The sequence below is a fragment of the Squalius cephalus genome (genome assembly GCF_949319135.1).
Source record: "Squalius cephalus genome assembly, chromosome: 4".
NCBI lineage: Eukaryota > Metazoa > Chordata > Actinopteri > Cypriniformes > Leuciscidae > Squalius > Squalius cephalus.
In genome coordinates, this window is record NC_137125.1 from 6,992,504 (window position 1) to 7,006,301 (window position 13,798).

General features: G+C 38.3%; 1 pseudogene across 1 annotated transcript in view; it reads left to right on the forward strand.

Moving 5' to 3' along the window:
* The window catches only part of LOC307157607 (NACHT, LRR and PYD domains-containing protein 12-like), a 167,122-nt pseudogene that overhangs the window by 84,398 nt on the left and 68,926 nt on the right, over positions 1 to 13,798 (forward strand). Inside the window, exon 7 of the transcript XR_013824049.1 lies at positions 11,884 to 12,057. The product of XR_013824049.1 is annotated as an NACHT, LRR and PYD domains-containing protein 12-like (transcript). The remainder of the gene's footprint in view (positions 1 to 11,883; positions 12,058 to 13,798) is intronic.

The window sequence follows — 13,798 nt, forward strand, 5'->3', positions numbered from 1 at the left end:
GTTGAGAAGTATGACCCACGTGGACTGCATAAGTCTGAGAAAAATACTGTTGGGGGTGGAGGGACGGTAGTGGACTGTATGAAGATTAAAGTACTAAAACTGTAAATTGTTTCTTTTTCAAATACATCCATTTCATGCATGGTTTGCTTCCGATAGCACTGAAGGCTAGTAGCACCATCTAGTGGCTCTGTACGGGACACCATGAACATCTCAGCCAAGGTTCAAAATAATACCACATGCCAAATGGCGATTTTATGAAACAATGTTACTCACGAGTTGGCTAGCAATCTCTTTCTCTATACTAGCAATACATGTTTGAGACAATTGGATATGGCTTAGTATGAATTTTGAAGGTTATGATGTAATTATATAAACATGGCCGGATTTACCTCATATTGTGACATAGGCAAAAGCAAATTGGGGCCACACCGCATGACCAAAACCGCGACTTTGAAAGAAAATTGGGAAAGGAAAGGAAAAAAACACTTAAAAATTGTGAAGTCAAATTTGATATTGTGGCTTTGATATATGATATATGTGATCATATACTTGCATGTGTCACTATAAACTTTACCAAAATCAAGCTCAAATGAAGTTGGGAAATTTTTGTCCAGTGAATGTTGTGTTTTTTCGTCATTAGAACGTCTGCATCTGAGGCAGTCAGTCAATCACATTTTCATCAGCTTAAAGGTTATGAAGATTATCGTAGCTATGTGGCCGCTCGTTTTTTCCCCTGTTTTTCACAATAGAGATGGGACGGAGTTAAGAGGTTTAACTGATAGTTTAAGGAGACAATGGAGTAACAAAAATTGGTCACAATCTCTTTTTTTATACTTCTTATTGGTTAAATATTTGCAAACCCACAGACAGACTAAAGGTATACAAATTGTAATGATTTATGTTAAAAAGGACGATATTTTAAATTGTATTGACTTATAAAGCAATTGTCTTATATAGTTTTGGCATTAGATTGAAATAATAATAATAAAATAAATATATTTCTCCCCATTGTATTTGGGGAGATACATGCATTTGGGTGAATGTGAAAGCAACACAGACTTGGGTGTGCGCTTGTTCAGGAGGTTTTAGCTGATGACAATGTATTTAGTTCAATAAAACACATGTAGGGGCTGATAGTTTTGATGATTTACCTTGGATACGGGCGAGAATGAGCCTGCAGTGTATTCGCACGTAGGCAATCAGGGCAGCAAATTAATGGCAATCAACTAGGGATGGGCATTTTTCAAAAAAAATGTATTTGAATATTTGGGCTCATTAAAAAAAAAAAAGAAATATTAATTTATTTAAATGTAGTTTTTACGTCACCCTTTCTGAAAAAAGTTTATGATTAGCAAATATATACACTATATATACATAATGTAAAAAGTTTACATTATATCTTGAGATTTTCTTTTAGTGGTAAACATTAAACAATATACAGAACAAAGCTGAAGCAGAGTGAACGTAAAAAAGCGCTAATAAAGCTGACAGTGCCAGTTATCGTTGTAACGGTCACCAGCTGGAGTGCCCTTGAGAGCCACCAGAGGGCACTCCACACCAGACTATCATGTTTCACTCACAAACTACATCTCCCATCATTCTCTGCCTGGACTCATCAGCACTCATTATCACATTCACCTGTATCTCATTATCTTGTTTAGTTCACCCCATATAAGTCTGGTTCACCCCATCAATCACTGTGAAGTTTTGTTTTGAGGAATAATAAAAAAAAAAGAGTATCCACATGCATGAAAGTAGGCTCCTCAGTCTGATAAAAATAAAGCCAGGCGCAGACAAAATGTGCTTCGCTGACAGACGTAGCAGGGACACAGATAACGTGTGCTTTGCAAAGTTTCTTACAGCGCTTTGTGTTTTCTGTTCTTAAACCTGTCTCCCTCAACGAAATTTAAAGGAAGCATATGTCTTGATCATTTTGCTATCAGATAAGTTCTCTTCTCTGTACAGCTGTAATAATGAATGTAGTGATGCACAGCTGTCTTTCCTCATTCGACTGGCGCTTGGATTTCATGTGATTTCATGGTGGTGATATTTATGATAACTCAGTTTCACCCGACAATGTTTCTGCATGACATGTTGATCCATTTGATCAAAAGTCCATTTTGTAAAGTCATTAACTGGTAGTAAAATCATTCTGATCATTCTGGTCAAATCATTCTCACTGTGCCTAGAGGCAGACGACATTCTGTGATTGTTAGGGTTCTTCCATAAAATTTTCAGGAGACATTCATAATCACCAAAGTGTCATTTTATTGATTGCAACACTTAAGTACTGACCAAACTTTGTGCAGAAGAAACAGAGAGAAAAAAAAATATAAAGACTTGACTTATATAAAGACTTGTGGAACTACCGTCCGTTTGCGCTGTCTTTTCTATTCATCCTGGGCAGACTTAAAACTCTGACAGCCGTTACAAGACGAGGTGGAATTATTTTGTTTTCAGAGAAAATGCTCCCTCAACTCTACCGAAATTCGTTTATGTGCTTACGCACTTCTTATACTGTGTTTACTCAGCTCTTACGGTGATTTTCTATAGTAAAACTGACGCTTCATCTTTTGTGTGATGTACAATAAACTTTATTAACCTGTTAAGCTTCACCAGTGCGTCAGCGCACTGAAGCGTTTTTTTATTTATATAGTTCAAAGTTACTATCAGATTTAATGTTATACCTTGACAAACTATACATCATTAAAAAGATATAATACTCAAGTTTCAGTATTTGACCACTATTGTATTCTGAGAAACTTATAGTGACAGTTATGTCTTAATTTGTGTCAGGAGTTATGAAATGAAAAAATGAGTCGATACCTTTAATATGAATTATGCACGTCAGCCTCTCCCATTCATAAAAAACTCTGTGCTGTCGTCATGACAGCGATACACAAAACAACGTCCCTCAGGGCTTTAGCTCAAAAATGTGCAAACTTGGAGAAATATTGATATATTCTCATAGATTCACGTCATATTTCTAAAGACAGGAATAATATTTATTGAATTTATACCCAAATGCGTCGATGTAATCATTATGATCGCTTCTTACTGAGATGTGCAGTGTTTTCAATTCATACCAATAGCCTGAGGGCGCTATATGCACAAAAAATAATCCATATATGGGACATGAAGAAGAGCCATAATCATGTGACATTCCAGGACGTCACTGCTACACACAAAGCTACAGAGATCCCGCTGTAATATGCATGTTTTGAAGACAATAAACATGTTTGCTATGATATTTGATTTGCCTGTGTTCTTCAAGCCATGCCAGGTATTTTCATAATAATAGATTATATTTATAATGTAATGCTAATCGATATAGACTTTATCATCGTGCATAAAACTATAAATAATGTTTTCTGTCTGATTTTTTTTTTATCTGAAGCCAAATTATATCACATAAGATTATTTAAAACACTCGATTGCATTATGAAGTAAGTTTGGAGCACAAACATGGTTTTAATCTCATAAATGGTCGTGTATTGATGGTGTGCTAAGCTAACATGCTAGCTAGCCCAGGTGCACCTGCCACCAGGGGTTATTCTTTTATGAATTTTGTTCTAAATAAGAATGCTTACTGATATGTTTTAGTGCATTTGACCACTATTTAGTGCACTTCAAATGTGAAGTGAGAACTTTGATAAAAGAAATTAGGGATTGAAACCCTGTGAGAATAGCCAGTCGTTAGTAACTATAATGCAGACAAAAGAAATGCATATTTCGAGCCATAACCAGTCTGGAGAGGTGTGAATGTGTGCAGGGGGAGACTGAGACTGAATGGGGCTCGTTTGCACCACAAAACAATAGAGACAAAAGACTGAATGGATGCTTAGACGATGACTAAACATCAGTAGCATTTTTAGAGTAGCCTAATCAAAATAAAGTCATGACATGATCTTGAAAAACATTTAACTAAATACAGAGTTTTAGACTTATTATCTTCATATTTTAAATATAACATGGTCAGACATGTGGCTTTAGCTGTAGTGCATTTCTAGATTGCTCCAGTGCCAACTTCAATTTTATTTTCATTAATATGTTTCATAAAAAAAAAAATTCTAATAACTTTACAAAACTTTGAAGCTATTTAAAAAAAAAAATCATTATGACAATAATTAATTCTACATTTACAATAAACTACCAGGTGTCAGCTTTCAAATGAGATCATACTTGTGCTTTTAGTGCAAAGGGTTCATGAACTGTATCTGTTTCAGTTTGGGTATGTCATTTCTGGGGATTTTTCAAAAGTGGGGTTGCAGCTTAACAGGTTAAACTCATCAGTATATTTTTGATCATCATTCGGACCTGGTCCGAAACAGCAGACTTGTAGGCTATTAATAGTGGCGGGCGAACCAGTGAGCTTTTGCAGGTGGAGGAGGTTCCAGGACCCGCTGAGCACTGCGCTTATTACGGCGTGGCACCACAGCGGGCGGAGGTCCAGTCCCGGTGGAAGATGCCAGGCAAGTCCTCAGAGTCGCCATGGGCATCAGCTCGCAGTGAGGGCAGCCGCCGTCAGCGAGCGCGAGAGCTGCATGATCCTCACCCAGGCAGGAAACGCAGATGACATGGCGGTCCCTGTCGCTGAGTGGGGCTCGACACGAGCCACAGGATGTACGAGACATCTTGAAAAAGACGCTCGGCTCTTTTAGAAAGAGGGTGTGAGTCGCAGCGGCAAGCACACATTAGCAGAGAAAAAGGATATAATACGCTGGATAGCATAGCAGGAACGGCGACTGAAGGTGGCGAGTTGTCAGCCAGCGGCATCAGATGCAAAGGCTCGTCCCGCAGAAGGCTTTCTCTAATGGCGCGGCTTCTTCCTCTCCGGATCCAGCGATGCGAGAGCTTTGCTTGAAGAGATGAAAAATCAGATTATACCAGCCATTGAGCTATATTTATAGGCCCCGTTTCTGCGGGACGTGACGCAGTGGGCACGAAGCGCCCCCAGTGGATCTGACGCCACGAGGGCCTCTCTCGATAGGCTGCTGCAGTTGCCGCAGGGCAGCCAATAGGCACGCGAGCCGTCTTGCCTATGTCTGCATGCTGCCGCAACGCGTTTTACATTATTTCAAAAATAAGGATAATTTTTGGCTTCAATATCTCGCGGAAAAGAGATTTTCCCCTAGCGTAAGATATTACGCAGTACGAGAGACCTCTCGTAAGAGAACTAGAACCATTCAAATGAAATGTTTATTCAGTGTTGCCTTAGCCATCACAGTGATCAAATACAATCAACTTGTTAACAAGTTGTGCATGTTTGTGATGACATAACTTGAATGCAAATGCACCAGGGTTCGATAGAATCAGACTGAGTGTGAAACCAGATCCACACTGCGGATCAATCACGCTCGGAATCGTGTGAAAACGCCCTCACACGCGAGCAGCTCATGATCCTGTTTTCAGTGTTTCAGAGTCAGGATTATCATGGAGAGGAGTTAATGAAAATCTGTTTCCATATCCCCCACGCTTCTAATCTGCAGGGCCGGTTTTAGACATTTGGAGGCCCTAGGCAACTGCCTGTAGGTAGCGCCGGCCCTGCTAATATGCCACCAAACATTCACCATGTTCCTTAGAATAACGTTGCCTCTGATTAGGCCTGTCATTTTAGAAGGTAACTGTCACGGCCAGCTCATTCCCGACCGTAACATAAAGAGGTTTACAAATACAAGCAAGCGTTTGCACTGAAAGATTATTTAAGGAAAAAATGGTCTGTTACAGAAATATAACACAATGTATAGGGATTTAAATAAACAAGAGAAAATAATAGTCCAATGGGCCAATAAATGTTGGTAAATAAAAGACAAACTAAAAGAGAACAAATTGGAGCAAATTACTTCTCTGGAGAACTACGGTCCACCCATAAATTATCCAATTAACAGTGACGTCACAGTCGAATTATATACTGCCACCATCAGGTAGAGAATAAAAAGACAGGGTCATAAAAGTGACCTATATGACAAGTTATATAGCGGAATCCCATTCAATGTCACTGGCTCACACCCAATCCATATGGAATCCGCATCGTTTATGAACCATTCCAAAAGAAATCTAGACTGAGCAGTCAGCAGATACGTTGAAAAGTACAGAGCTGCCAGGTTCCCTGCTTTGACAGGGTAACACAACACACTATACTGCAGCCTGGGTCTTTTCTTTGCCCATATGAATGAAATTATTGAGCTATTTAAATTGTCTCTGATAGGAAGCATTTGAAATATATAGAGAAGGCGCGGAAGAATAGTAATTAAGATTTAAATTTAATTAAACGATAAAGGCAGGTCACACCATGTCTGCTGGTTATGTTTCACTGATTGTAAAAGGGGGACAAAATTTAAACTATATAGCTCTGATAATCGATGAGAAATCTTTAAACCCAAATAGGAGAACAATGTAGTGGACCAATGGAACGGTTGCAGTATATTAGGGTCTAATGAGACTATTAGGAGGCATAACTTCACTTTTTGAAAATTTTATCTTATATCTGGGAAAACAAACTATACTCACTAATCAGTCTTACCTGCTTAGGAATGGATTGCTTGGGGGATTCCAGATACAACAAGAAATCATCAGCATTTAAAGTAATGTAATTGTTTGGTTTTAGCCAGGTTTCTGTCAAACACAACACATCTAGATTATAGTATGTAATTTATGGAGCAAATTATGTGCCATAATTAAACAAACAAATCCAGCATTTTGCAAATAAACTCGATCTACTTCGCAAAGGAAAACTCGACTCGCAAACAAACAGAAAGCAATGTGCAAGTACAACGGTCAGTTTGAGTGAAAATGCTGTGGAGTAACAAATATGCATTGTGTGTTTCACAAATATAAATAAATGAGTCAAGATAATACTTCACAAATAAATACAAACCATCCTACAAATTGCATGTAACCTTTGAACAAATACCAAATCTAGTGCATACAAATGCATATCTGTCTGTTATGATTGTGTGACACTTGGCTTTTTATGAGATCTCTTGGCTCGATTTTCTCACAAATGTGTCCAGGCAGATTTTCTCAAAAATGCAGTTGAGCAACTTCCTCTTCTAAAACAGTAGATGACGCTAAACTAGGGGATTCATTTAGCGCTAGTCTCCAGGGAGAAGCACTGATTTGAAACTTGTTTTTGCCTACAGCTGAGGAAAATGACTGGTGAATGGGTGTGTTTCTGTTTTATTTGATCTACAATTAATCTTTTTGAGGTTTTCTTTTGCAAAATGTTTATTACATATAGACAGATTAGCAAAACCCGCCTCTCAATTAAATGAAATCTCATTAATTTATGGAGAACGAAAGAAATAGATTCGTTCAGTGTAGACATAATCACTAATTTAGTCATTTCACATGCGTTCGATGTAGAAAAAATGTACAAAAAGCAACATATGATGGCAGAGCTTTCAGCTTATAGATTCCCCTATCCTAGAGAGAGTGAAGTGCTACTAAGTGCTAATGTGGATTTCTGTCTAGATATGTAATAAACATTTTGCAAAAGAAAACCTCAAAAAGGTTCATTATAGATCAAATAAAACAGAAACACACCCGTTCACCGGTCATTTTCCTCAGCTCTGGCAAAGGCAAGTTTCAAATCAGTGCTTTTCCTGGGAGACTTGTGCTAAATTAATCCCCTAGTTTAGCGCCATCTACTGTTTTGGAAGAGGAAGTTGCTCAACTGCATTTGTGAGGAAATCTGCCTGGACACATTTGTGAGAAAATCGAGCCATGAAAAATCTTGTGGGTATTCTCTCTAATTGCTAGTTCAGGTTTGCCTGAAGGCTACAGGTTGTCCGGTCAGAACAATTTTGTCTCACTCAGGTTATATTCCAAATCGTTGTTTTATTAAAGGTGCATAGATGTGTGTGCGCTAATGTGTGTGCGCCAACGCTGTACACAAGCTGTGCACGAGCTGTGCATGCGAGCATGGCTACTGCTGCATGTGTGGTCAAACCGAGATGTAAACAACTATGAGTGCATCCGCGCGACCTGAGATACAACGTGCATTGGTGTTTATAAGGAATAAATATAACTAATACTGACAACGAATTACATAAATATACATGGAATGGAAGTAATGTCACAGCAGCCGAATATAATTAAGTAAACAACATTAAATGTAAACACGGATACAGGCGGATTAGTGTTCGTTGAGACTGTTCAGCAATTATGTGATTACTTACAGTGTGATGCACGCACAATCTATAAAACTTCTCAGATTTGGGCTAAGATACTATAGGAGGGATGAATACCATCTCTTTTCAACAGGTCAGGTCTGCCCCAAAAACTTTTCCAATTGTCTATGAATTGTATATTATTTTGCGGACACCACTTAGACAACCAGCGATTAAGTGAACACAATCTACTAAGTATCTCATCACTCCTGCGAACAGGAAGGGGGTCCGAGCAAATTACAGTGCCTGACATTGTACTTATGAGTTCACACACCTCTTAAACATTAATTTTAGCGATCTCTGACTGGCGGAGTTGAACATTATTAGTGCCGACGTGAATAATAATCTTAGAAAATTTACGATTAGCATTAGCCAGCACTTTTAAATTTGCTTTGATGTCAGGCGCTTTGGCTCCCAGCAAACATGTGACTATGGTGGCTAGTGTCTCCATTTTCACGTCCCGTGTATTCGCTAATAACTAGGGCACATTCAACAGAATTCTCAGTGGGTGTTTCACTGAGTGGGGAGAATCTGTTTGAAGTTGTAATTGGAACGGAAGAGCGGTGTTTTGTCCCGCGACTACAGCGCCTCACCGTCACCCAATTGCCCTGCTACACAGGCTCTACTTCAGCCGGAACCGAACAATGTAAAGAGTTCACTAAACTAGGCGCATCCAAAGCAGTATCTAAAGCCCTGACACTCTTAGAATTAACCTCGATTAAAGCTTGGATGCGTGTCTCTAGTTCTAGTCTCAGCTTTACTATCTCCCTGCATTTATCATATGTAAATCCTGTGCTGACAGAGAAGGATATGCTAAACATGTTGCATGAGGTGCAAGTAACAATAAGAGGAGAAGATGACATGACTTACCGTGTTTGTTGACTGATCCTACTCACCTAAGTTGTTTGATGGACTTGTAAAAGGCGCAAGAAAAATAAATAAAGAGCGCATAGATGGCACGCTAACAGACTAGCGAATTACTAGCGTGTTGTGCTAGCAATAATGATTTAGATTGAAGCTAGCGATGTCAGGTTAATGTGTGATGTTGAGTAAGTTATATTTAGCAGTATAAACAAGAAATGATAGTAAATACTGATTTAAAACAGAAAGATATACAAAGCTTAGAGACGCAATCAATCGCAACAGGAGCAGAAGCAACGAGGCAGAGAGGAGCAATCGATTTTAGCAATTGCATTTTCCAAGTCAAGTTAACGTTAAAGTTAAGTCTACTCTGTATTTTTTTAAACGGTTGCGGTGCTTAAACGGTTCTTGAACCGGTACTTAAGAAAACAAAACCGCACACACTTTATCAAAAAAATAATACCTGTGTGTGTGTGTGTGTGTGTGTTTCCAAACTGGATACAATATTAACCTAAATCTTTAAAGATTTTCTGATTTCTGAGTAAATGAAAAATTGCGCTGTTTAATAGGCTACTGATGTAGCCTAAAACACTTAAGTTAAGATAAAAATTTTGTCTTCTCATATTATGACTTTTACTTTGAAACAGAAAAATATCTAACACTGAGCAGAAATATTTAACACACACAGTATAGCCTCATATAAATATACTTGATATAGGGCCTACTTCATACTTGATATGCAAGATTTGCAGTTGGCATTAAAATACTGGACTTACCATGTCCACCACGACACTGGCAGCTGAACTTGAACTTTCGTTAAGCGTTTCAGATGTTTTGGGTTCTAATCCGCATTCGTACAGTTATTTTTTGTTTTTGTTTTTCAAAACCTATTATGCTCATCAGTGGTTGTATATAAACCAGAGACACGTTTGTGTGCATTATATTTTGTTATTTCACCGGAACGAGAGTCTCCGCAACGTATTGAAGCGCGTGTCCGAGTGAAGACAGTGCAATGTGCGTGAGCCACAAGAGAAAACACTGTATCAGCGCCACTGATCGCAGCGGCAAGGAGCATTTTGATCACTTGATTTAAAAAACAAATTTCAGCGCTAGATCGTCTCTTATTTAACAAACGAACGAAATGAATGCTCTGCTGGTTAACTGGAGATGTTTTATTATTGGAAAATTCGTGCCGCGAGATATTTTATAGGGGGCGGTAAAAAAAAGTCAGGCACCGAAATCAGGCACCGAAAGTTTTGTTCTTATTCGGTCTCGTTACAACCGTTTACGTCGGAACCGGTTCCCTATTGGAACCGGGTTTCGGTACCCAACCCTAATGTTAATTAATTATTTTTTGTAAAATTATTAAATTGTAAAACTGGAATTTATTTTTTAATGTGGTCAGCATTTCGTGGGCCGCAGTTGCATCCCTGACGGGCCGCATGCAGTTGAGAACCACTGATATAGAGATACCAGGATCCATGGAAAGTCACTCAATCCATAGAAGTATATGATGGGGAGCCGCCTCGAGAAGCAATGACATCCAAAAAGGCTGCCACCTCCTTTGGGTGCTTAACCTTTCTCACCCGTCCCCTTTAATCCTAAGAATTGCCGGGTAGAACACAGCAAAGGCAATTCATTTCTCCTTGAGCCGTTGTTTACCTTGAAAAAACTCTTGCTTCTTCCTCACCACTACTGCGGAGAAATCCTCGAACAACATGATGCTGGCTCCGTTGTACTCCAGGTTGTGCACTTTCCTTGCAGCCTGCATAATCCAGGCTCTGTGCTGCTAATAATGAAATTTCACAATAACAGCACAAGGATGTTGATCCGTTGGCAGTCGGCACGAGGGGACCCGATGACGTCAATTTTAACTAATCCCCCTTGAAACAACTGAATTGTAAGATCTCAGGCAACCAGGACTGATAAAAGGCATCCGGGTTGCTACTCTCGCAGCCCTCTGGGGGACCGATGATCCGCACATTGTACCGCCAGTTCCTATTCTCAACATCGAGATCCCACCTTGCTCAGTTTAGGAGCTTTTGCAGAGAGGATGAGCTTTTTCTGTGTACTAGGCATGGTCTTTTCCATCAAAAGTATACCATAAAGCCGAAGATGTCGCAATTCTAATACTATAAATAAAAACATGCTGCGGGAGAAAGAAACATTTCTGTTCAGATGGTGAATGCTATCACACATGCTCAGTACTACTGCTGAGTCTACTGCTAAGCTGAAAACTGCTGCAACCTGAATATATTTACAAAACTAAAAAGTCGAAGCATGTTTCCAGTATGTTCAATACTTTTCAACTGTTTTGATTAATACATTTTAAACATTAACTTTCTCCCCTTAAAACCTTGCCAAAAGTTTGGTTATGTTTTTTTAACTTTGTGTCAACTTATTTAAAAATTTAATAAGCTGTTCCTGAAAAGATACTGAAATATTGATAAAACAAAATAAATGTTTAGTTTGACAGTTTTACAAACCATTCATTGTGTTTCCACCTTTAAAATAATATATTGGTTTATTTAGAGTCGGAGGGACTGTCAGCCACGTCCAAAAGTGAGTAACTTTAGTCAATTGTGGATCAGTGCTGATTCAAGACACAAACTGTTAAGATTGAGACTGATTTGGTGAAGTGGTTCGACCAGTTCACAAAGAAAAATGGTTCAAAAGAAATATTTGTTAACGAACCAGAGATCACTAGTCACTACTTATTTTATTGTCATTAGCTCCTTGCAGTTTTCTGCTAAAACAATTTTTTTCACACAGTTACAAAGAATACCTAATGAATGACTGAGGTAGGTATAAATGTGCAAGCCATGAGGACTGTTGCTGTGTGTTTTTATAGATTGTCTGGCTGTATGATGACAGAGGGAGGATGTGGTTATGTGTCTTCAGCTCTGAGTTCAAACCCCTTACACCTGAGAGAGCTGGATCTGAGCTACAATCACCCAGGAGATTCAGGAGTCAAACTGCTCTCTGAAAAACTGGAGGATCCAAACTGCACACTGGAAAAACTCAAGTATGTGAAGCAGGAATAGTTTTGATTAAACCACTCCAAAAAAAGCATTACCATATTTACTTATTACAAACTAGTTTGTCTTTATTTCTTTCATACATTTACAAAAGTTCCAATTGATAATTAACAGAGGTTTAGCTCTAGTTATACTACTGAATGCTTCTTTCTGATTGGTTGATGAATGTGTGTAATTATTTTCCAGTAAACCCACACCTAAAGTAGTTCCAGTCATGTCTTGACCACATTACAGTTCCATATAATTTTGTCAAATGATTTCAGTAATGTCAGCCTTCACCTTACAGCTTACAAAAAAAAAAAAACACAAAGAAACTGACCAAACAAATATATATAAAAAACAATTAGATAAAAATGGTAAACTACTTCCTTGATTTTCCCACAAAATTACATTTTATTATCTAAGGAAAGTAAACTCTTTTCACACTGTATCTGCTCAGCTTCACACAAAGGAGGCTTATTTTTTCTTAACACAATGGTAACTTTCATCTAGGTTGTACACAACACAGCTTGTACATGGACTTTACAGGCATAATCTATTCACCATAGAAGCATGTATCCAGGTGTGTGTGGGTGTGGCACTACAATAGAAAGAGAATAAAGATATAAATTAACTCACATGTATCAAGTAGTATCCAAATACATTATTTACATTATAAACTACTCAGGTTAAATGTTACAAAATAATTAAAATATGAAATATTATACCACCACCTAGTGGTGATAATTGGTACATACATTCAAAACCAGAACTGCTCATGAGGTCATTTACATAAACTGCACATAAGCATACACATCTTGTATATACACTTTAAATAAAAAGACATTCAGTTACTATTATGTGTAACAGGCACATGCAAAAATACAGTATTGGATTACAGAATATAGGCTATTTTTTATGAAAATACAAGTAATACATATCTGTAATGTTTCATGTAGGATAAACTCACGAAGAAAAAAGGAGAACATCAACTTTAAAGGGCATCTATTATGCTACTTTTTAGATGTAAAATAGGTCTCTGGTGTCCCCAGAGTGTGTATGTGAAGTTTTAGCTCAAAATACCCCACAGATAATTTTTCATAGCATGTTAACATTGCCACTTTTTGGGGGTGAGCAAAAACCCGCCATTTTGTGTGTGCCCCTTTATATTCAAGATTTTTTTCCCGTTATAACTTATTGTAACGTAGAGATCCACTGGAGGCAAGTTTGTAGAACCCAAGTGCAGTTTATTTAAAGATCCAAAACATAAAACAAAATACACAAAAAAGACATGGCATAGCAAACCATGAAACATAGGACTCACCGACAACAGTTACACAAACAAAATACAAGACAAAGACACATGACAAACATGAGGGCTTAAAGGGGTCATATAATGGTACATGCACTTTTACAAGTTGATTGCACTGAAATGTCTGTTGGCAGTGCCTGTACACAACCATCCTATCATGATTAAAATCCATCCAGTGGTTTTGTTTTAATCTCCATATATGTTTGACCATCTATGAAATCAAGCCGTTCGATATTGTGACGTCATAAGATCGTACGCCCCTCCCGCGATTGTGATTGACAGCCGTGTTTCAACACAAGACCCGCCCTGAGCAAGCTGTGACAGCCGTCGTCATAGTAGTCCGCCATTGTTGATATGCTGGAGTAGAATGGCGTCTAAGCGATTGTGGTGTTCTGTTCTTAGATGTAATAAGGAACACAGCAGTCATTTGGATGTTC